This window comes from Triturus cristatus, chromosome 2_2, assembly GCF_964204655.1.
Source record: "Triturus cristatus chromosome 2_2, aTriCri1.1, whole genome shotgun sequence".
NCBI classification, from domain to species: domain Eukaryota; kingdom Metazoa; phylum Chordata; class Amphibia; order Caudata; family Salamandridae; genus Triturus; species Triturus cristatus.
In genome coordinates, this window is record NC_140582.1 from 737668863 (window position 1) to 737693606 (window position 24744).

Consider the following 24744-nt stretch of genomic DNA (forward strand, 5'->3'; position numbering starts at 1 on the left):
TCTGTCCACGGGGGGAGCTGGGGGTCCGGTGCGTCCATCCGCGGGGGGACTGGGAGCCCAGCGCGTACTTCCGGGGGGGTGGCTGGGGGTCCGGCGCCTATGCGGGCACATGTTTGGACGTCTCCATGGTTGCTATAGTGGTTCGCTCCGTACGGTGTTTTTACCATACGGTTGTGCATTCGGACGGACGGGACGGATCGTACTTGCGCGTTCGGACTTCGGTTTCCCGATCCGTACGTAAAACTGTCCGGGGACGTGTCGGACACTTTTTCCGACCCGAGGACGTGTTGGGGAATTTTCCCAATGTGGTTCGTATGGAGTTTTTTACATACGAATCGTACTTGCCAGTTTGTACGGGACTTGTACGATTCGTACGTAAAAAAATCCGGATACGATTCGTACGGGGAATATTTTTAACGGATCGGAATCGGCACCTTAATTTTTTACAACGATATTTTGGATTCGATATTTTTGTACTTACCTGTTTGTAGATAGGCATTCGATATTTTGGCATTCTATATTTTTTCCTCGATATTTTGGTAGGTCGATATTCTCCTCCTCGATATTCTGTCAGTGATCCATAAATATCTTCATAGATATGTACACCATTCCCTATGTTAGAATATACCCTGTTTTGTGCAAGATGAAGATAGTGATTTGACTGCTGTAAATTGACAAAAGAAATTGTTATTATTCTGAGGGTTTCTACACTCAGCAATATATATAAATGTTAATACAGTATATAGCTGTGCATTACAATTTGTAAACATATGAAATATCCTTTTAGATTCCGTAGGAACTTTAGCAGAACATATATTCCCAGGGGCAGATTTACAAGAAACTAACATAGGGCGGTGTCACAATTCATTATGTTGCACCACGTTGCGTTAGTTTAGAAGCACAGGAATGCAACATATTTACAACAATATGTTGCATCTCCGTGCTTCCCCATTCGCTGGCGCATACAATGCGGCCATGCGCCGGCGCAGGCACCCTTGCATCATGGTGGAAGGATGCCTGCTTCATGGGGAGATTGATTTTGAGCAGCAAGGGGCACCTTCCTGCCCAAAAACAATCAATTGAGTTGATTTCCTTTTCCAATACGTGCTGTGGAATGCAGCACGCTTTGAAAGAGGAAAAAACGGGAAAAATGAAAACATTCCTCCTCGTTGCACCTTGCTACACCACCCTTAGGGTGGCTTAGCATTCTGACACATTTCCTCATTTACGATGGCTCGCAAAGTTTTGCATGAAAAGGGGTGATAGTTACAAGCACAGGTAAAGCCACACAGGGTGACTTTACTTGTGCTTGTAAATATCACGCAGAAGGTTGCACCGCTAGTGCCTCACCCAACGTGACACACCAAGGGCACAAGGGGCTTGTAAATCTGCCCTCCAGTCTTTAGAGTTTAAACAAATGCACAGATAGTTACCGGATTGTTTTCAAACCGCACACAATTTGAGGATTCTTCTCTAAGAGTCAAAGGTCTATGTAGTGACATTCACCTGACATTATGATTTTGCTCTGTGACCTTGTGCACACTGTAGTGGACTACTGTCATCTGCTACTTTTGGAACAACGGTAGCACAAGGGGCTCCCCATGTCAGAGGCCAACTACAAACTGGTAAGTAAACTTCAAATCTCTTATCAATGGTTTATTTATGTCTGCCTTAAATGATAATTCTATTGACTGCTTGTTTATATTTTATAGGGCAATATGCTATTAACACATGTGGTGATCCAATGTAGCAATTGTTCCTGTTTGTATCAAAGGACATTTGTGGAACTTTTTTTATCACATATTTCATAGCAAAAGAAGCATGAATGAATGAACGATCAGATTTATAAAGCACATATCTACTCAAAAGAATTTTGCAACGCTAGAACACAGACAGTTCTGCCCAACAAGGCAGTACTGTGAAGTAAACAGAAAAGTGTTAAAGACATTTTGAATAGCCCGGAGTCCTACTGGGAGGTTGTTCCTTGACCGATAGGACATAACCAAAAAGGACGATCCATCTCTCGTTTTGCAGGTATGTCAAGAAAGCACAGTCAGGAGAGCTTTGGAGGAATGCACAGATCTACCCAGTTTGGAAGGTATCGTTCTCTCTGCGAGATATTGTGGGCTAGACTCATAGAAAGCCTAATGCACTAGTAGCAATGATTCGAACTGAATTTTCTTTTTAATAGGGAGCCAATGAATCTTGAAAAGGTGTTTTGACACACAAGTATGACTGGGAAGTTTCATTAAAATCTATGCTGCCACATTGTGGACCAATTGTGGGCCTTAAACTGAAAAATTCAGGAGGCATAAATAAAGAACATTTGCTTAATCCGGCCTAGAAGTAATTAAAGCATGCATCACCATGTGTTGGGCCTCAAATGGAAGCAAAACAGTGACTTAAGGGTAGAGAAATATGACACTGCCAATGTCCAAATTTGAGGTGTAAAAAACAGTTGGAGGTCTAATTTTACTTCAAATTCTTCACCACCAGTGCGGAAGGGGGAGGAGAGGGCTCTGTAGGCAAACAGTTATTCCACCAGTCACAAGAGTCAGAGCTGAACAATAAAATTTTGGTTTTTATCGGGCTATACTGTAAAGTTGTTAATATCCGTGAATACAATGTCAGTGTACACCATGGTATATGCATGCACAGCAATGGCAAACCAATAAATGCAATATTGATGTGCTCTGTAACCTATACCCGCATACTAATTTCAATATTGATGGTTGGTGTCTGTAAAAATTATATCAATGACCGCCATGTTACATGTGCAGGTAATCATGAACTCCTATTATTGCTGTCAGGATCTCCCAAGATGACCTCCCCCTCAACCTCAAATTAAGCCAACTTGTTCCTGTTCTGCCAAACGCCTCTTGTGTTTTCATTTTTTCAAGGTAAATTCATACCCAAGCAAAAAGCATTGGTCTGCATCCAATAAGAAACTTCTCCCACACAGGTTTTAAGACACCCAGATTGCCAGTTGGCCATTCTCACACATAAGGAGAAGCTGAGTGTCGTTCGCAAAAGAGATTATCTTCACGCTCTAGGACTCAACAAAAGCAGCAAGGGCGGGACATATATAATAAACCATGTAGGACTCAAGGTTAAGCCCTGCGGCACTCCTAAAAATGACATTTGGTGGAAGAAGAATAAGGGGCCAACGAAACAGCTTGTCCGCTATTGTCAAGAAAGGTGTGAATCCAGTCCCAAATCAAGCCACTAACTCCAATATCAATAAGACATTGTGAGAGAGTGGCATGAGAGACAGTATCAAAGGCTGCTGATAGATCTAATAAAATCATAATGGCACGGGGACCTTTATCCAAGATCAACTCGTTGGAAACCCCAATTTCCAAAAGTGCACATATAGTCCTATGCTCAAGGTTGAAAGCCGAACTGGGAAGGATGCAGGAGCCCATATACTTGGAGAATGCCCTTATGTATTATACTCTTCCAATGGAATAGGCCTAAACTGAGCCAGAGTACAGGCAGGGTGGAGAGGACGACCATCCGCAACAATATCAGTGGTATCCGAACCTGGTAACACATTAAGGATTTGTTTACTTCTAAAGATTTTACTTCAACTAAAACCAGCTCATTTGCTGCCCCAATCCGGGCATGCATTAATAGAAAGGATGACCGCGGGAGATTAAAGGAAGTATTTACAATTTTGAAAATCTCTCACGGTTTGTGTTGCGTTCTCCGGTGAGCGGGTAGCACGTTGGGTGATAAACGTGTGAGGGCAGCAGGCATTCAATAATTACTCGCACACACGCTTTAGATGGTTATCGTCAAAAGACCCGGGCTTCCGGCTCCAAGACCCTTTTATTAACCCCTTCACTTCCGACTCGGGTGTTACCACCACGTCAGACACACGCAGGGGTCTAACGTATATCCCCCTCCTGTGTGGCTCCACATTGGTGTGGTCCACACAACATAACAGTTTGTTGACAGCCCCATAAGGTTTATCCCGAAAAAAGGAGCTTTGGACATCTTTAATTGTTGAATTATATTTTTTCAAAGCCAGCTTGTAATTGGCTTTGCCATTGAAGTCTTTCTTTTTACCAAATGCATTCCATTTTCTTGCATTGCTTTTTCTCCCTGACTATTGATCTGTAAATCACGGAGCCAAGCAAGCCCATTTCCTGTGGGAATCTGCTTTCAGCAGATTAAGCTTATCTATAGTAGATTCCACACAGAGATTGATATCCGAAGCGTCAATTTTCATATCACACATCAGTCTGAGTGTTGAGGTTAAAAGAAGAAGAATCAGCTCAGAAGCCTTGATTGTAACCCCATTCAAAGTTATGTGCATCAACATTCTCTGAACTAGAATTGATCTTAGTAGGCCCAGAGAATGGAATCAGACAGTGACTAGACCAGGTCAAATCCATGGGTTGTTTACCACCAGTGGGATGTTTGAGAAAACAGTGTGAGTTAGGGCTATATTGCGAACAGATAGGTTTACGGAGTCCAAAAAATCAACAAGTGGCGTGGCCAAAAGGTCACTAAGGTTAGCAACATACAAATTGAACTCCCACAAAAAGAATACAATTAGCATTTTGCATGCTCTTAGGGGCCAAAGCATCATCTTCTGATTGTAAAAATTCACATGCATAACCTGGAGCACGGTAAACAAAGGCACTAACAAAGAATATCTGAGGGGATAAGGAGGAGTTGCAGAGACCCAAGGTTTCTGCCTTTTTCAGGTTCTCACAGGATAAAGAGGCACAATTACAATGATATTTATAGGCAATTGCAAGTCTGCCTCTTTTATTATCCCTGCTCAAATGCACACAGGCGTAATTAGGAACATTAGTAGATTTCTGACTGAACCCTGCTTTTTGAAAAGTGTCTCTCTTGCTGATGATGGTAAAATGGCTGCAATTAGTGCACCTAGTACCAGTTCACATAAAGTGGTACTTTACGTTGTGATGCTGTATTAAATAAAATAAGCACTGAAAGTAATACATTTAATACAGGTCTCTGCTAGAGTTTTGGGCTGGTAGCTGCCGTAAGTGATTAAAGAGCTGGACTGCGTCAGTAAATCGAGCCACAACATAGCCCCCTTTAGGTGAGGCTTTGCGAGCCGTTTCAAATTTCCTTCAGTAATCTTATCCAGCTGATTCCCATCACCCTGCAAGTAGCAGAGCACTGCAATTTAAGGACGAATAACTGTGCAGTTTGCTGATCCCCAGCTCTCAGGTGTGATGGTGGACCTGGAAGGAGACAGGCCACAGGAAACTGGGATTAGGTTGCAGGGTGGATCATTTTGGGCTGTGAAATGCAGGCTTAGGATGACAGAGGGAGCGCTGTACCCTGCTGATGCAGGTGTCATCCAAGAGAGACCATTGACTGGATTCCCGAAGTGGTGAAGTGACTTGAACACTTTGCACCTGGGTTTTGCACACCGCACTTTACACCCGCTCCCTCCCGACCCAACTGGACCTGTGTAGGAGGGGCCGCAGAGGCCAAGAATCGCGAGGCAGCGCAGGAGGGCAATAATAACCGCCAGCATCTCCTGCAGCGCAGGACGCGCGCGGGTTCTTCATTAAAACTCGCTCTTGGTCTTGGTTAAAACTCGCGCTTATGAAGGTACTGTGTTCTCGATTTTATTTTCTTAAAGCGCATGGACATCTTTAAGTATTTGGCACTCTGAAACAGTCAATCTATACACATTTGACTACTGACAGTTCCGCGGGGTCCCTCTTAAGTATTGTTGAGAGTTTTACCGGAATACCAAGATTGAACGTCGTATTTGGAATTAAGGTGGTCACATAATCAAAGACATCTTTTTATTTTGAAGCCGATTAAAAATGGGGAAGAGAAACATAGCTATCACTCAACATAAGAAAAAAAAGACCAAAATGGGGGAAGGACCTTGTTGAACACTATTAAATTACCTGACAGTAGCCAGGGGTTCTGTAGAACAGCACATTTTAACAGTAGAAGAGTTCATGAATCCAGATAAAGCTGACACTGCTGGTGGCTCCGTTTTAGATGATAACAACCAAGGGTTAGCTGACCTACCGACTGAAAGGCACAGCAGAGATGATAAAACAAATGGTTGTGTTACGAATATTTCGGAACATATTATGGATAGTGATCTTGAAAGTGATTCCCAACCACCTTCTAAGCATCCTAGATACCCAGATACTTCACTTAAGTTGGACAGGGAAATCAGCATAAAGGACATGGTAACCCCCCGTGTAATACAAAAAAGATTTCCAAAGAAAGATAAGACATTGGCAACTAATAAGATGAGTGGTTGGGAGAAAGCTTTAGCCAGCTCTAATTCTCGTACACAGAGCGAAGTACTGAAATTGAAAAACAAATTGGATGCCCTTGATAATGATCTTAGGTGGACCCTAAACAGTCTAGGCGGTAGACTAGGGGCAATGGAAGACGCTTTATCTAAATGTCTGGATAGATGCCAGCCCATTTTATTAGATCCAACTAATAGTCAGAGCAGCCGCCCAGTCAATATAAATCCTAGTACACAGTTAAATACCTACATTGTGAGTGATGTCAATAATAAGCATCCGATTGTGATGAGAGAAACTCAAAATAGAGAGGGAAACACACCAACACTTAATGCTGCTATAGGGGCACGGCATCAGCTAACTCCCTTGAGTGCGGCCGTATCTAATCAAGTGGATGGTCCTAAGGAGAGTAACCAGCCTAGATTTGTGGATGATCCAGAGTTCGATAATTCGACAACCTATATAGATCTACCACCAGCTGGAACCCCCTATACTGTGGTATTATCGAATGTCCCAAGACTGCGCAGTGGGATGGTTGAGACCTGGGAGAATTTGAGAAATAAGTCGTTATCCTGGCTCGGCGCCAGGACTGGTCTAACAGAAAGACTCTTCTTAGAGTTCAAAATGGCTAGAAGGGTGAGCTGGATAGGAAGGTGGCGTAAGGACATGGCTGGTGACTGTGTTATACTAAACTTCAAAACCCGCAACTTATCCAGACGATTTAGAGCAGGGCAGGAAATCACTTAATATCAGCACAATATAATAATATTGTACCATTAGGGTACTTTTACAAACCCAGTTATTTTAACAATACTAAACCAAGCAGGGAGGTCCCCATTGCAACTTACAACTCAATGTATGGCGTTCCTACTTATAATCGTTTTAATGTACTCCCTAATTTGGAAGAAGTGGACTGACTGAATGTACCAGTTATTAGTATAGCTGAGCCTAAGGATATGGTATTGATTTCCACAGTAGATGGCCTCACGGTCACCTTGCTCGAGAACGTCACTGACATATTAGCTACTGATATATGCACTCAGGTTAGCACATCGGGTATAACTCATAGGGATGATGATTTTGCATCGCGAGCAGGACCAATTGTTAGTTATGATAATATAATGAAACGTGACACATTTGATACTCATTCACAGTCTTCTATTTGCGACATGGATGCTCTGACTCCACATAACAAGATAACCATTCTCCCTTCGTCAACTATAACGGTTGCCGCAATACTATCCCCTACATCAGAAGTTAATCATTTAACACCTATTAGTGGTGAAAGCAGAGACATAAATGTAGGAAACAATGGGAATGGTAGGTGTAACTTTATGTTATGGAATGCCGCTGGTTTAAAATCTAAGGTGACAAATAGTGCATGGAAAGACTTTGTCCAGAAATTCGACTTCATCAGGCTCCAGGAAACGTGGGCGATGGAGCCTATTCATATAAATGGCTACAAAACAATACACACACCAGCAGTAACATCATTGCATGGAAGAGCAAAGGGGGGTCTTTGCACTTATGTTTCAAACCTAGTAAAATTTGGCATCATCAATATAATCGCCGAGGATTGTTTTTATCAGATCATCTGTCTACCTGTGGATAAATCTCACACTGTGATCATAGTGAATTATTATAATAATGTTCCTCATTACTTAATTGAGGGGATTTTGAAATCTACACGTTGTCATTTACAAAATTGACAGGAGTCTGCAAATAAGAATTTATTCATAGTTTGGGGGAGGGTTTAATTCTGTATTATGTCAACAAGCCGAAACCGGGAACTGTGGTAATATTTATGATAATGACATGATTTTTCCCCATTTCCCGCATTCAAGGTATGGTGACATTTTGAATTAAATTGTGTTTAAATTTGATCTAGGTTTGCTTAATACTCTATGTACCCCCACCCCCGTCCCCTTTGGCCCTACCTTTAATGGCCGTGGAATCTTCTCTACTATAGATTTCATTCTGGCATCTAATAGGCACTGCTCAAAAATTATGGATTTTCTTATTCATAAGATCCCCCTAAGCGGTCATTTTCCACAGAGTATGGGCATTTTGTTATATAGCCAAGAGATAAACGGGGTTAATAGTTCCACATCCATTGTAGGAAACAGAACCCTGTCTAGACATAATGGATATGTGCTATGCTGGGCCAAACTAGAGCCAAATGAGTTTATGAGAAAGGTAGTATCGAATTGTAACATAATGATAATGGCCGGCTTGGATGAGAAGAGTACATATAAGGAAGTTATTGATGGTTTTAATGTTATTAAAGATTATATTAAGAGGGCTCTTATTCTTAAAGTTAATAAAAAGAAAAAAAAACAGGGACAGAAGGATGGTTCGAATTCAAATGCACAAAGGCATATGGAAGCTCAAACACGCCCTGCATTCAATAGAAATAAATAGGGATGAGATTAGAGAGGCCCGGAAAGAGTATAAGCATGCCTTAAATTAAAGAAGAAATGCGATAAAAGCAGAAGCATGGCTTGCTTTGCGCGAAGCCTCTGTTAACAGAGACTCCAGCACATTTTGGAAGACAGTTAATGCTCCCTTCCTGATAGACAGAGACTCAGCCACTATTGAGATTGCCATTATTGAGGAAGAGTGGACAGAACATTTCTCCTCCTTGTACAATGATCTACTTTTAAGGATGCAAGGCAGTACAGATTCTGAGAATGAGCATGAGCCATTGCTAAAAGATCAACAAAAACATCTATTTTTTTAACTTAACGAGGTAAATTTGGCCATTACTACAAGCTTGGCGGGTAAGGCCCCTGGGCCAGACGGCATCCTGGTCAACCTCTTCAAATCAATATTGTGTTATGGGGCCCTCTGCTAACGCGAGTTTTTAATGCATGCAGCTCTGCTGGTTTTTTATCTACATGGTACGAATCTATTTTGGTACCGATTTTTAAAAAAGGAGATAGGGCCAATCCGGCCTGTTACCGGCCAATATCTTTGCTGGATTCAACAGGGAAAATTGTAGGTCGAGTATTATTAAATAGTTACAGGACTGGGCAGAGGACCGGTCGATAATAAGTGGCCTACAATATGGCTTCCGCAAGAGTTTGAGTACGATTGAACAGGGCCTTAATCTTAACATTTTGTTAAATAAATATACCAAGGCAAAAAAGGGAACATTTTACTTGGCATTCGTCCACTTAACAGCGGCGTTTGATTGTGTGATACACAATAAATTGTGAATGATTTTAGAGGAGATGGGTGTAGACGTGGTTTTAATTTCTTTCCTAAGGCAGCTTTATTCAGGGGCTAAGGCGAGGGTCTGATTCGGGGTCGGGGGTGGGAATGCACAAGACACTTTAGAGTGAGGAGAGGTGTGAGAAAAGGCTGCGTCCTTGCACCTTTCCTATTCACATTGTATATAAATAATCTTGGCAATGTTTTAGTTCGGGAATGCAAGGACCTACCGGTAGCTGGTAAACAACCTATACCCGCACTCCTGTACACAGATGATGCGGTCCTTATGGCTCACACGCCATTGGGACTTCAAAAGGTCGTTACCAGTTTTACAAATTTTATGTCAGACCAGGGCATTACTATGAACTCATCAAAAACATTTACAATGAGCTGTGGTACAGGGTGCAATACGTCCAGAACTATATTTATTGATAATAAGCTGATCGAAAACACACAGACCTTTTCCTACCTTGGAATGTCATTTGACCGTACGGGGTCTTGGGTACAGGCAGTTAAAACTAGGAGACTATTGTTTATAAGGACTTTATCTGCTGTAGCAAATTTTAGTAGGAAATTAGGCAGACACCCCAAGGTTTAACTATTAAATATAGATAAAGCTAAATGTGTAACTATTGCCTCCTATGGAGCTGGCATTTGGGGGTACTCTGATGTGGGCTCTATTCACACAGCCGAAAATATGTTTTTACGATTCTTGTTGATGGTCCCAAACAGTACCTCCTCTTTCATATGTCACACAGAACTAGGGTTGCAATGCTTAGAAGATATTATAAAAATGCAACCAGTTATTTTGTGGCATAGGATTTGGACCACAGAGGAGACACAGTTGAATCGCTGGATACTAACAGATAGCATGGGGCTGGATGGGGTGAAGCAAGTTAGTTGACTGTTATATGTTAAATCCTTTTTATATAATTTAGGCCACCAGGAATTTTATAACGGACCTAGTACAATGAGTATGATATCCAGGAAAGACCTTAAAAATTATTGTATAAACTTACTGAGTGAAAGGAGATTATGTCTGGAAATGAATAATGTAACGGTGCAAGCACATAATCTCACACTGACAACATTCAGAATGCAGCCTTATTTATGTTTGATAACAGGCGATTATGATAGATTTTTATTAATGCGTATTCGCCTGGGTATTCTGCATAGATCATTAAGCATCCCAGAGATAAACGACTGGTCAAGAGAGCTAGGTAAATGCCCGTGTGATGACATATCGGTACAGTCCACTATACATGTGGTATTTTTTTGTAAATTTTACTCTGAATAAAGACATTTTTGGATTGTCCCTGTTTTAAAAGCATACGGTATGAATCAATGCCGTCCAGCGTTTGTGGTTCTACAACATTTAGAAACTGAATTTGTAATAGCTTCTGTAACTGTCTTTTAAAAAAATATTTTTAAAGGTAGGAAATCAATCATGATGTGAACAAATGAGAAATGGCATTCATGATTATGTATTCGGTCCCTTTTTCGTAAATATTAAGAACATTTTTAATAATCTTAATTTTTTTTTATATGCTTTTATGGTTATTGCTGTAACCGAATAAAGTGTTGTTGACTTGACTTGACTTGACTTAGCATGCTACCCGCCCATCTCCATTGGATTTATGGGCTGAGGAGCAGTGTCCAACAGTTGAGCTCCCATGACAGGGAGAAAATGGGCTGCAGATTAGCTACCTTCCCTGGACTAGTGTGTGGTCTTTTAGAGGATAGAACTGTATAGGGGTGGCTTCAGCTGTAGGTCTACTGGGTGTGTAAGGGGCCTGCAGAATGTGCTGTGGAGGGGGTGATGTTGGGTGCTCTTTGCCTGTATCAACTGGGGGGGTATTGAACGAGGGATGCCCACACTTTTGAGGACCTCACTGGGAGGGGTAATAGGTGCCCCAGGAATCTCTGGGGTTTACCCTTTTCTGCCCACTCTCCACATTGGCTACAACAGCAGAGCACTGGCAGCCCTGACTGCACAGACGGGGCCTGAGGCAGCTTGGGATGAACGCTCCTGCCTTCGGACTGCAGAAACCTGGAGACACTGTTGGTCACATGGCACTGCAGGGATGTGTCTGTCATAGTCCTCTACCCCATGGACAGACCGGCACAGCATGGAGGCTGTGGGGAGGGTGGAGCTGTTCATTGTCATCGCGTGATTTCGGGCAGTGGAGCAAAGTAACACCTGGACAGGCCAATAATGCTTTCCTGTTTGGAGCCCCCTGCATTAAAAGGTGGTTGTCTGTGCTGCCTGCTGGGCCCCCAATTGTGTTTGTGGCCCATGATACTTGTGGGATGCAGAGGGACCTTTGCATCAGTGTACTTGGAAAGACATCCACAGAGTGGGGAGACTGTAAGTTTACTCAGGTCCCCCCTCTCTGGCTTGTTCTGAGGGTCGCTGTTCAGGTGTATACAGGACCAGAAGGAGACCTCTCTGGTTTTTGATAAAAAACACTCTGATATCCACAAATGACGATGTCCCAGCCCCCTCCCTCCACCCGCATCCTTTCTGTCATGACAATCGGTGCAGCTGCTACGGGACTAAGATTTGTGTGGCTTGCTGATGGCCATGAAGCAAAGTCTTACCAGGATAGACTCCAAAATTGACACATTAGCCAACAGGGTTGACCATATGAAGTGCTTAGATAAGCAGGCTGATCACATCAACCAACTGTCCTATGCAGAATCTTGGGGTCATAAAGGCCAAAATACACACATCAAGGTGTGATCCCGCAGCAACAACATTCAAATCCTTTGTCTACCAGAAACCAAGGCTATGGGGTGCATGGAAACATTCATAGACATCAATCTGCAATCACTGTTCATCAAGGAAGTGCACCAGCAGATATTTTAGTGGAGAGTATGCACTGCTTCCTGTGAATGTGTCTGTCTTCTGCTCAAACAAACCCGACAGAAAGCTAGCATCGTCTATGCACTGATATAGTTAGCAACAGTCCATGTTATGATAGATGGGAAGATACACCTCTTTGAGGAACCCAAAACTGGCTACTAAGTTCTGCTGCAGATATGTCCAGGCATCTCAACAGGAGGGATCCCTGAGTATAATTTCAGTGTCAATGACTGACTGAAAATGGCTGGATTCGAAGCTCTATGGATGGGGGTGATATGGTGGCACTCCCAAGCTCCTGCTACCACACCTGAATGTGTGTGGTCAACCTGGCACAGCACTATTGACTAACTCTTACAGGCACTTCTGGAGGTGCTTTCCTCCAGTAACCCCTCAACATCTGTGTAAGGTTTGGCCACTTGGCTATCTGGCTCTCACTGGTATGATCTCTTATTTAATTTGGGTTGTTCTTTTTGTTTTGCTGCAGGGCTGTGGGCTGCTGGGCAGATTTTCACACCTCCACTGATGTCTGACGGTTTTATTAACATATTTCTCTATTTGTAGACAGAATTCGTCTGACCATTTCCATTTCTGCCTTTGGCAAATGTTAGCGTATACCAAAGCAGTATTGACCAAAGGGTATCCTTTATTGATATTTCCAATCCTCGTCCAGTAAGAGTGCCTATGTCATTGCCACCACAGTGCACAATTAGGATGTATGGATGTTCGCAATCTGCAATGCTCTCAGCCAAATTCAATTGCTGCCACTTTAGCCATCTGTGGTTAATCCCAGTAATATCAACATTAGGCAAACCCAAGTAACGGTCCATGTCACTATTTGTAGCACACTCTCTGGACCAAAACAAATCACACTCTAACCATTTTGAAGTAAGGAGCAGTAGCACACAGGAGATGAAGACTGGAGCTGAATGTGACAGTTGGTAGAACGAAAGGCAGTCAAAATAGAGGAGAGGTGCTGGTCTCAAAAAATTACATTTGATTGTGACTTCAGAAGAGGAGGCCAGCTCACTTCAGGCCCTTGGAGATCTCCTTCCAGCAGGGGACACAACACAAAGAAAGTCCTTTTCCTTTCCTTGGCAGAAACAGCAACTGCAGGCCAACCCCGGACACACAGAAAGGGCAGTACTTCTCCTCAGTCTCTCCATCTCTTCTCCTTGGCAAAGGTTCCTCTTGATTTCCAGGAATGATCTAAAGTTCAGGGGCTTTAGGTCTAATAATAATACCCCAAAATGTCTTTATTCTATTTGTACAAAGGGCTCGGAGCCCAGTTCAAACCAGTTCTCGGGGGCACTCTGCAAGTGCACAAAAACATCCATTGTCAGTGTGAGCCTTGGCTCCAGACACACCCCAGGGGGGTGGAGCCAGCATTGTGGAAGACAGGCACAGCCCTATTCAGGTACAGGTGCTACTCCTTCCATCACTCCAAATGCAGATCAGGCCTATTCAACCTAGTGCTGGCTCATCCAGACTCCTGAAGCCCCTGCATCTTCCCAGCCCCTATCACTGCAAAGCCAGGCAGTCAATCCACAAACAGCAACAGTGGTATTTTCAAACACACAATTTAAAAACAATCTTTACTGAAAGATGTGTCATTAAATCCTGAGCTCAGGGATACCAAACTCCATTTTTCTATCTTATCCTTATAGGAAGATATGCTTGTAAAATGTTACAAAGCATTCCACATTCTTTCCAATGCGACAAGATGGCCTTTCAATAGTGAGAAACGAAATTGGCAGTATCAGGACATGTTACACACACCAGTACATGTCCTACCTTTCACATATACTGCACCCTGGCCAGGGGGTACCTTGGGCCTATATTAGGGGTGCTGTATATGTAAGAAAAGGGATGGTTAGGGCCTGGCAAGTGGGTGCACTTGCCAAATAAACATGGCAGTTAACAAACTGCGTGCAGGCACCACGGTGGCAGGCCTGAAACCTCTTTTCAGGGCTACTCATGTGGGTGGAACAATCAGGACTGCAATCCCACTAGTAGAATTTGATTTACCAGCCCTGGCACACTCAGTGCACTTTACTAGGGACCTACTGGTAAAGCAAATATGCCAATCAGGGAAAACCAATCACAATATCAATTTACACAGAGAGCATATGCACTTTAGCACTGATCAGCAGTGGTAAAGGGCCCAGAGTCCTTTAGCCAACAACAAAAGGTCAGGTAAAAATAGGAGGGAGAAGGAACAAGTTTGGGGATAACCCTGGGGATAACCCTGCAAAAAAAGGCCATTTTCAACAACTGCTATGTTGAATTGACAGTTATTATCCCATGCAAAGTCTTACACTTTCCATTTATTAAATATAAATCAACCCTAAGGTAAGTTGTAGGTAGGAAATTTGGTAGATAGGTATGTGTTTGAATGCCAAAGTATGTACTTTAAACTTTAAGCGAGTTAGAAAAATTCAGAGAGCCTAATTATACATCCCCTTATTTATCAATGCACTCAGTGAGATACTTATTTAGAAAACGATTGAGCCATTCATACACGTAGTCAGACAGTGACAGAGGCACTTACACATTAACTCACAGACGGTCACAGCACATATATTGAGCAGTAAATGAACACTTGCACACACAGTAATAAACCCCAAAGAGTGACTGATAGACAAATTAAGAAATGCATCCCTCTACTTGCATACACATTTAGAGATTCAAAATATTTTTAAAGCAAAGCTGCAAATCATTTAGTGACACAGTTCCTTACATATTTAGTCATGTGCACAGGATTTAGAATAGTCACAAATATATACTCATATACTGGCAGAAGTGTCTCCGGCTTAATACTGCACTACCTGTGTGTGTGTAGTTTTACTGCTAGAGAGAGTAGGTTTTCTAAAGTCTTTGCAAACTTCAAACGTACCTCCTACTAAATATAAATCACTCCTAAGTTAGGCTGTAAGTAGCCTGTAGGGCAGAGTGCTATGCTCTTAGAAGGTAAGAGAAGTACTTTGAACTTGTAGTGAGTCATATGCGCGCTTCCAGATCAATATGTGTAGTTAAACATTCAGGGGTGGATTCCGATCCGGGTCGGACAGCTCTCCGAGAGCTGTTCGTAGCCTTACCTTGCGACCAACTCGGTCCCGGAGCCGGTCCGTCCGGGCGATGAAGTACGATGCGCATAACTGACACAAATCCGACCGACACGTAGGCTGCGATTCAAGCTTCATTTTCCGTACGAGCCATACCTCCGATCGCCGAACCGAGTCGCCTGGAAGGAGTTCCCACAGCAGTTTCCGGCCGGACAAGTACGATGCGCAAATCATATGTGCAGGAAGGGTCGCCACGTACGGCACTTCACAGCATTCGGGGAAGCAGCATACTAGGTACGATTTGCTCCAGAACACAATCCATGGCTACGAGACGGACCAGCTAGAAATGGGTATAAGACGGAGCAACAAGCAGCATGTACGAGACGAACACATCATGAATCCCATTGCGCAGGTCATACCAGTACTGTGCATCTATGACCTGATCAGGAACAGACGCGGATGACGCAGACGGTAAGTCAGACACCCACCACACAAACAAACAACACGTACCCGGCAAATGTCACACACACCCAGAAGATCCATATCCTGTCCACTAGCAACAGGCCATCATAGGGGATGCATGGCTATCACTACTGCCACCCCCACTCATAGGGGGTATGTTGCCCATCACTCCTGCCATCCCCACTCATAGGGAACCTGTCGTCCATCACTACTGCCACCCCCACCCATAGGGACTATGTTGCCCATCACTACTGCCACCCCCACCCATAGGGGTTATGTTGCCCATCACTACTGCCACCCCCACCCACAGGGACTATGTTGCCCATCACTCCTGCTACCCCCACTCATAGGGCTTATGTTGCCCATCACTCCTGCCACCCACACGCATATGGGACCTGTTGCCCATCACTACTGCCACCCCCACTCATAGGGGTTATGTTGTCCATCACTACTACCACCCCCACTCATAGGGGTTATGTTGCCCATCACTACTACTACCCCAACCCATAGGGCTTATGTTGCCCATCACTACTGCCACCCCCACTCATACGGGACCTTTTGCCCATCACTACTGCCACCCCCATTCATAGGGCTTATGTTGCCCATCACTACTGTCGCCCCCACCCATAGGGGAACTGTTGCCCATCACTCCTGCCACCCCCCACTCAGAGGGCTTATGTTTCCCAGAACTCCTGCCACCCCCACTCATAGGGGACCTGCTGCTCATCACTACTGCCACCCCGCCCATAGGGGACCTGTTGCCCATCATTCCGGACACCCCCTACTCATAGGGGACCTGTTGCCCATCACTACTGCCACCCCCACTCATAAGGCTTATGTTGCCCATCACTACTGCCACCCCCACTCATAGGGGTTATGTTGCCTATCAATACTACCACCCCCACCCATAGGGCTTATGTTGCCTATCACTCCTGCCACCCCCACTCATAGGGCTTATGTTGCCCAGTTCTCCTGCCACCCTTACTGATAGGGGACCTGTTGCCCAACACTACTGCCACCCCCACTCATAGGGCTTATGTTGCCCATAACTATTGCCACCCCCACCCATAGGGGACCTGTTGCCCATCACAACTGCCAACCCCACCCATAGGGACTATGTTGCCCATCACTCCTGCCACCTTCACTCAGAGGGCTTATGTTGCCCAGCACTCCTGCCACCTCCACTCATAGGGGACCTGTTGCCCATCACTCCTGCCACCCCCACCCATAGGGACTATGTCGCCCATCATTCCTGCCACCGCCACTCAGAGGGCTAATGTTGTCCTTCACTACTGGCACCCTCACCCATAGGATGTATGATGCACCACACATCCATCATACACCAACATTAGGTATGTCAACAAAATACATCCCCCTAACATCATTACAACAGTGTGTAGTCTGTGACAAATGCCCGCAACAGTGACTATGACTTCGAACATACAATGTAACTACCAGCACATGTGTGACCAAAAACTGAGTGTGGCCTACACAAGGCAAGCATCACAATAGCACTGTGTCAATGTGCATTAACACCCCCTCACTGTATAGAACAAAAGTTAAGTGTGGGGTGCCAAAATGCAGCAAATGTTGAGCATTGTGGTGATGGGGTCGAAACCCCCCTCATCACAGTGACCAAAAGGTAAGTGTCATCATGGTCAAAGCTGCAAATACCAAACAGCATGTATGATTCCTGGTTCCAACACATTAAACACTTTTGTGGCAAAGCAGTGGTTGTGTACCATACCCACAGAGATGTGGTGAGGCTAACAGTGCTGTGAAAATCTAACATACTCTCGGCCATGTGCAGACAAGCACCACACATGGGGGCTGACATTGCATACAGTGTACAATGACACAAAAGCAGAAGTGACCATCACAAAGCATAAACATATCTCGAAAATAGACACACAAATCAAATCACCCTGTGTAGACTGTAGGTGTCAGTTCACAAACTCCCATTCCATGGCAGCAATGGGACCTAAAAACCAGGATGAATGTGCAGAATGATGTGATATGACTCACAGGGACAGCAGGGAAAATCACAAAAGCAACATCCAGACAATGGCCCCCAACAGCAATACCAATGCACTGGTGCAGATGCACAAACACAAACAGGCAACCTCACACTGCACATCTGACACACGTGTGTGTGTCTCAGTATCCCCAGGCAACTACACAACACATGAGGGGGGTGTAACCACAGTGACACAGATGTGGACACAGTGCCATACAAACGAAAACCCATCACTGGGCCCCCCTTAGTGGGCAATCAGGCATTGTGAGATGGGAGGAAGCACACCAGACACATGTGACACAAGCTTGAATGAACAGCAACTAAAACAGCAAGAGACTGACACACAACAGCACTACCCCCAGGGACCATACATTAGGGTGACACAAGCATGCATGATATGTCCACTGTGATGGCAAAGGTAGATGTCGTACAAACTGTGAAACCCAGACATGTGTCCTGTGCCACAAACATACATCACACCTACACAAGCACAAATCACTCAGCATGGCCTGTCATCCATGGACAAACGGGAGGTAGGGGCCGATCCATGCAAACATTCACATCTGTCCACCCTCAACGCCACACACCCTGAACTGCACCAATGTACATCTGTGAAGCCCACATGGACAGGTGACATTGCACATGCATCCATGACCAACACAGGAATGTTGGGAGGAACTACGGTGCACAGACTTATCACACAAGGGCAGTCTACAACCCTGGTGAATGAAAGACATACTGCACAGTATGCGGTACATGGCCATGACGTCAAAGCTCCCGTAACCTTCGGAATCCCTGCCACAGTCCCAGGACAATGCAGAAGCCAAGGAGAACCACAAGGCACACATGCTGACACCTGCCAACATTGTAGCCCTGAACCTGATGAGTGGGAGCAGTCACACAAACATACACATGTTTCAATCACCGAAAGGTACCACCTAGGAACAACTACATGATATTGCGAATAAACAAGTGCCTTGGGGACCCCTGACTGTGTCCCATCTGCATCTGACCACATCATCACCACTCAGAACTGACAAATCCCAATGATGAAACACCAATTAACAGTAGTGTGTCATGCACCCACACATCTGGTAGCCAAGGACAATGATGTGGGATGAACACAGTACAACTCAGCAAGCATCAACAACAAGAACATATCAAGGGAACACTGCCTGTGTATACAAAGGGATGTGGACACACACACACATGCTCACACAACACACACCATGGGCCCAGGCAATGTCACGGAACAACAAACTTACTTCAGGGGACTCAACTCCTGTGGAAGCTCAGCTGTGCCAAACATAGTCCCAGCAGGTCTCAGTCATGTCAGCAGAACACTTGGTCAGTTAGCCATCAGTTACCACACAATGAAGGCTCTGGTCACAACAGCCTGGGTACGGGAGTGTCCCTTAAGTCATCTGCACATACTCAATACTTATGTCCAGCAAGTTGCACAGAGGACCCAGTTGCTCCTACACCAATGATGCCCACACCTGCAGGTCCTGTCGAGATGCGCCCACAGTCAGGGAAATAGATAAATTGGACAATGAGAAGCACATCATATGTGCATGTGTGCAAGCCGCAGATGTGACCATACAAATGAAATGTTTACAGAGATGTTCACAAATAGTTAATCATGACACACCCAGTTAGCTGCAAAGGATGATATGGATACCGACCAGAATAGGATACATATCTCATGGACCACATGGAGTACATCACATCAACACCTCAGTAGTCAATCCAGCATTATAACTGCATGGTCATCAACATAATGTACAGCTAAATCAAATTCACAAGGATAAATACAAATGCTTTATTCAGCAAAATTTCAATGCAAATGCAAAGTCATTTCAAAACAAAGGCCAATGGCCAGTCCATATCCAAATGTCAACATTGTGATTTGAGTGACAACTGTCACACGTTGCTTGCCTGCACTGGTAAGGACAGTGGACATCCACTCGGAGGGGCATACATGGGGGCAGGCCAGGCACAGCAGGGACAGGATCAAGGCTCAGCAGAAGGAGGCAGTGAAGGGGTGGTGGATGCAGGAGAGTCACTTGCAACTGCAGTGGAGGTGTCTGACATAGTGGGTGCAGTCACAACTGTGGGGCACAAGTCAGATGGGGTGGGTGCCGGCACAACTACAGTGGGCAGGTCAGATTGAGTGGACTGGGTCCCTACTGCAGTGCCCAAGTCAGACGGAGTGATCGTGGACTCAAATGCAGTGCCCAAATCCATGGGAGCGGAATGGGGTTCAGGTGAGGTCGGCAGGACAGAGGGGGGCCATGGTCCCCACATCAGTGGCACAAACAGTCTGCCAGGGGTGAGAGTGGAAGAGCAAGTGGTGGGGGGAGGGCCTGACCATTTTGGGGATGGTGTATCTGTGGGTGGGGGAACCTGGGGCAGGGTGTGGCAGGGGAACCTCTGGAGTGGTGGCCTGGGGGATGGAGGATGGAGACTGTGTCGTGGAGCTGTGGGGAGGGGTGGGGTCTTGCTCTTCCGGCTCTGGGGGGACTTGCAGGTGGGGGCCTGAGGGAGGGTGTCCTGGGTGTGAGGGGCACTCCCCTCTGTGTGTGGGGACTTCCTCTTCCCCTTGTAAGCTGGATCTGCTGGATCGGTGGGAAAGAGGCCAAGGTCACAGAGGAAGAGCTCCTTGGGAGATGGGGTTGCAGGTGAGGCAAGGGAAGGGGTCTTGGAGGGAAAGGTATCGGAGGACTGCGGAGTGGTTGTGGATGCCTGTGTGTGTGTTTGCAAACCATCCCCTGTGAGTGTGGTATCAGTCCCCTGAAGTTGCTTGTGTGCACGTCTAGATCTTGGTTTGGGTGTTTGTGTGCTGCCCGTGTCTATGGGTTTGGGTGAATGTGCTGGTGTGTGTGTGCTTGGGACAGGTAGGGTGCTAGGAATCGTGGATGGGGCAGGGGTAGGAGGGGCGAGTTGACTGTTGGAGGAGGGACACTGCTGCCGTCAGGGAGGAGGCCAGGGACTGATTGGTCCCCTGTAGGGCAGACATGCCCGATGAAATGCCCTCCATGAACGACACCAGTTGTGTCAACAGACTGGTGTGTGCAAGGAGGACACTCAGCATTGATGTCTGTCCTACATGGATCTGTCGAAGCAAGTCCACAGACTCCACACTCGGGGCAGCAGAGGACACAGGGGCAGGGGGTGCGGTGCCTGGAAAAAAGGAGACATGCTCCCAACACGGGAGCCTCCACAGACCTCTGGGATGGGAGCCGATGGGAGGGTGGTGATGGTGGTGGTGGTGGCGGGGACAGCCTCACTAGCTGGGGTTTGGTGGCTGCTGACACCTGCCTCCACAAGGGAGTCATTCTCCAAGCTGCTGTGGCCCTCAGCTGGGGTGGATGGTGCTGAGGACTCCTCAGTGTGGCTCCACTCGCCCTCCTTGCCACTGGGTCCCTCCAACCCCTCACTTTCTGTCCCAGTCTGGCTCTGGGACTCCTCCTGGTCCATGGAGCTGTCCCATCCTGTTGCCATGGATGTATCTGGATAGAATTAGGAAAAAAAGAACAACATCAGTCACCTGCACTGACCGCACACACCACAGAGAGTACAGCACATCACAGGGCAAGCCCTGGCATCATCAGCTAAACACTGCTCAAAGTGCTCACACTGTTTTGGATAAACCAATTGTCAGTCTCACCATTGACCATGGCACTCATATCCTTCCTGGACTTGCACCCATATGTCTGTTGCATGTTGGATGCTAATACCCCAATGTGCAGACATGCACCACCTACACATTTGTTGGATATGCAAGTGAACATGTAGGAGTATGTTACTATACACACATCACATCTCTTGCCACTGACTTAATACGGGGGTCAGGAAGAAGGCATGGCCAGTCTCATTTCACATGCTTGTGATGCATACCAGCAACAAACACTATGATGCTCTCATGTCTTGATAGTCAATGCCACAATGGGGTGCATGGAGCACATTTGACCCCAATGTAGGATCACTCATAGCAAGTCAAATGCCATGGCACAGGCATGCCTGGAAAGTCAGTCATCACTGTCTCCTGTCACAGGGGCAGGGCATCCAGACAACAACAGTATGCAGTGTGTCACAATCATAGGTCATGGGTAAACCAAACTCTGCAGTTGACAAGTGCACTTGTCCATCCCCTGCAAACAACATATCCCGGACCCAGATGACCCCGCATCATACAAAACAGACATATGAGTCTCTGTGAACACAACTCCCTGTACCATAGCACATCACAGTCTGATGTGCATGAAACACAGCTGTCTGAAGTTCACAGTTGCATACACCATTGTGCACTGTCAAGTGATCACACACCTATATGTTACACAGGTCTTATCTCTTATAGTCACATCTCGGATGTCCTGCTGACCCTCAAACTCATGAACACACCAGTTGTCCTGAAAAGGAAGCCACACCCCAATGACACAGAGGCAGACACCTGAAGGCACATGTCACTAAGCAAAACCTGTAAGTTGATACACAGGAGTGGGATTACAGAGTGTATCTAAATGCCCTTGAGTAGGCATGACTGCCCAGGTCTACGTGAAACAGTGTTTGACCCTAGACAGTAGTCAGGTGGCTAAGCAAGTGTGACACACTTGATATACATACTCCTGAGGCCCAAAATTTGGAGTCCCCTGCTGCATGTTTGTGTTTGAAATACCCCAGGCACATGTGGGGAGTCAGACCAGCAATTAGAGCACATATCAAGGGCACACACAGATCACATGTCAGAATTCAGGCATTGTGTAAACAATTGACCCACCCATGAAACACACAACAGAGTCACGGTAACAGATGCTGTCCGGAACCTGAAGCATAGCTGACTGCAGGGACACAGTGCCCTAGTGACACAAGCCACAGACTGTAGGGTCCACACCTGTGGATCAGATGAGGAGAGTGCATCACAAAATTGAGGGACATGAGTCCTGGACTACAAGACCTACGTAATGTGGAAGTGTGACCAGGCCAAAAGACTGTAAATAGCATGTCAGACATAGTACACAGATTAGGCATGGACTTACCCCCTCCTTGCTGCTGTCTGGCCTTTAGCTGCCCATCCAGGTCCGGGAAGACCACCGCCAGAATCCTGAGCATGTGGGGGGTCAGGGTACGGTGTCCGCCCCTCCTGCGAGGAGGCGACAGCTTCAGCTGGACCCTTGCTATCCTCCGGGTCCAGCCCCGAAGGTCCTGCCACCTCTTCTGGCAGTTGCAGATCCGGCGCTTGTAGACCCCCACTGATCGAACTGCCCAGGCGATGGTCAGCCAGCTCTCCTGCTTCTAGTAGGCATCAACCTGTGAGGATGACAAAGTTAAAAATCCTTTACCACACATGCTCCAAATTTGTGCTGCTCACAGTTGGATATACATGTCATCATCACAAAGGAAAATGAGTTACACAGGTAGCGCACCCATGGAAATGGGCAAATGCCCTGCATGCCTGACATGTTAACATTGCCTGGGAAGTTGAAGCTTGCACTTTTGCTGCAGAACACCTGTTCATTACATGTACCTACACACTTTGGGGGTTGAAAGTACTCAGTGAGTACGCTTGCCACTGGTGTACACACTGCTAGTACTGCTAGATAGACAACATGCACAATTAGGAAGGCAGTGGACTGCACACTCACCTGCTCCCCTAGTTTCCCATACAGCTTGCAGTACTGTGGAAGGAGCCCATCCAGCAGGGCCTGGTTCTCCTCCTCAGTCAAGGCTGGGGCCCTCTCCAGAGTACGTGCCATAGCAGTAGCCAGAGGATGCAGAGACAGCAGCAGTGGTGTCAGAGATGTGGTCCAGTAGCATGTAGTGCAGGCACTTGAGCTCCCTGGGGGGCAGTCAGCCTTATATTTGTGCTGCAGAGGCAGAATCTGTGCCATGTGTCCCAAGTGATAGCTCCAACACGGTTGCATTCTATGAATCTGGACAATCCATGGAATTGTACGACTCGTACACATCTTCTGCATCGTTCAAATCTTCACCTTCATAAAACCCTAGAAATTGCAACATTGTTGTAGGCATCCAACTGAATTTCCAGCGCACAACTCGTTCAAATTTTTAATCCGCATCCGTCTCCATGACAGTCCAGAGCCAATGGGTGCACACGACTCAGTCAACTGACTGTACAACGCGTAGTTTGAAAATCCACATGCACCCGTCTCCATACGATTCAATGGCCAAGGTGTGCGCAGGGCTCGGTCCATGCCTGCACGACGCGTATGCATGATAGTCACCCACATTGGTTCTCATTGCAGTCAATGGCTAAGCGTACGCACCGCTCGGTCCTGAACTGTGCAATGCGTACGCTTGATAGTCACCCGCATCAGTTCACATTGCAGTCAATGGCTAAGCGTACGCATGGCTCGGTCCATGCCTGCATGACACGTATGCATGATAGTCACCCGCATCGGTTCACATTGCAGTCGATGGCTAAGCGTACGCACGGCTCGGTCCATGCCTGCATGACACGTATGCATGATAGTCACCCGCATCGGTTCACATTGCAGTCAATGGCTAAGCGTACACACGGCTCATTCCTGAACTGTGCAATGCGTACGCATGATAGTCACCCGCATTGGTTCACATTGCAGGCAATGGCTAAGCATACGCACGGCTTGGTCCTGAACTGTGCAATGCGTACTCATGATAGTCACCCTCATCGGTTCACATTGCAGTCAATGGCTAAGCGTATGCACGGCTCGGTCCACGCCTGCCCGACGCGTATGCATGATAGTCACCCGCATCATTTCCTATTTCAGTCAATGGCTAAGCATACGCACGGCTTGTTCCTGAACTCCCTGCTTCCCTGTGAGGGAGTGTGACAGCAATGGCAAGATGGCTGAC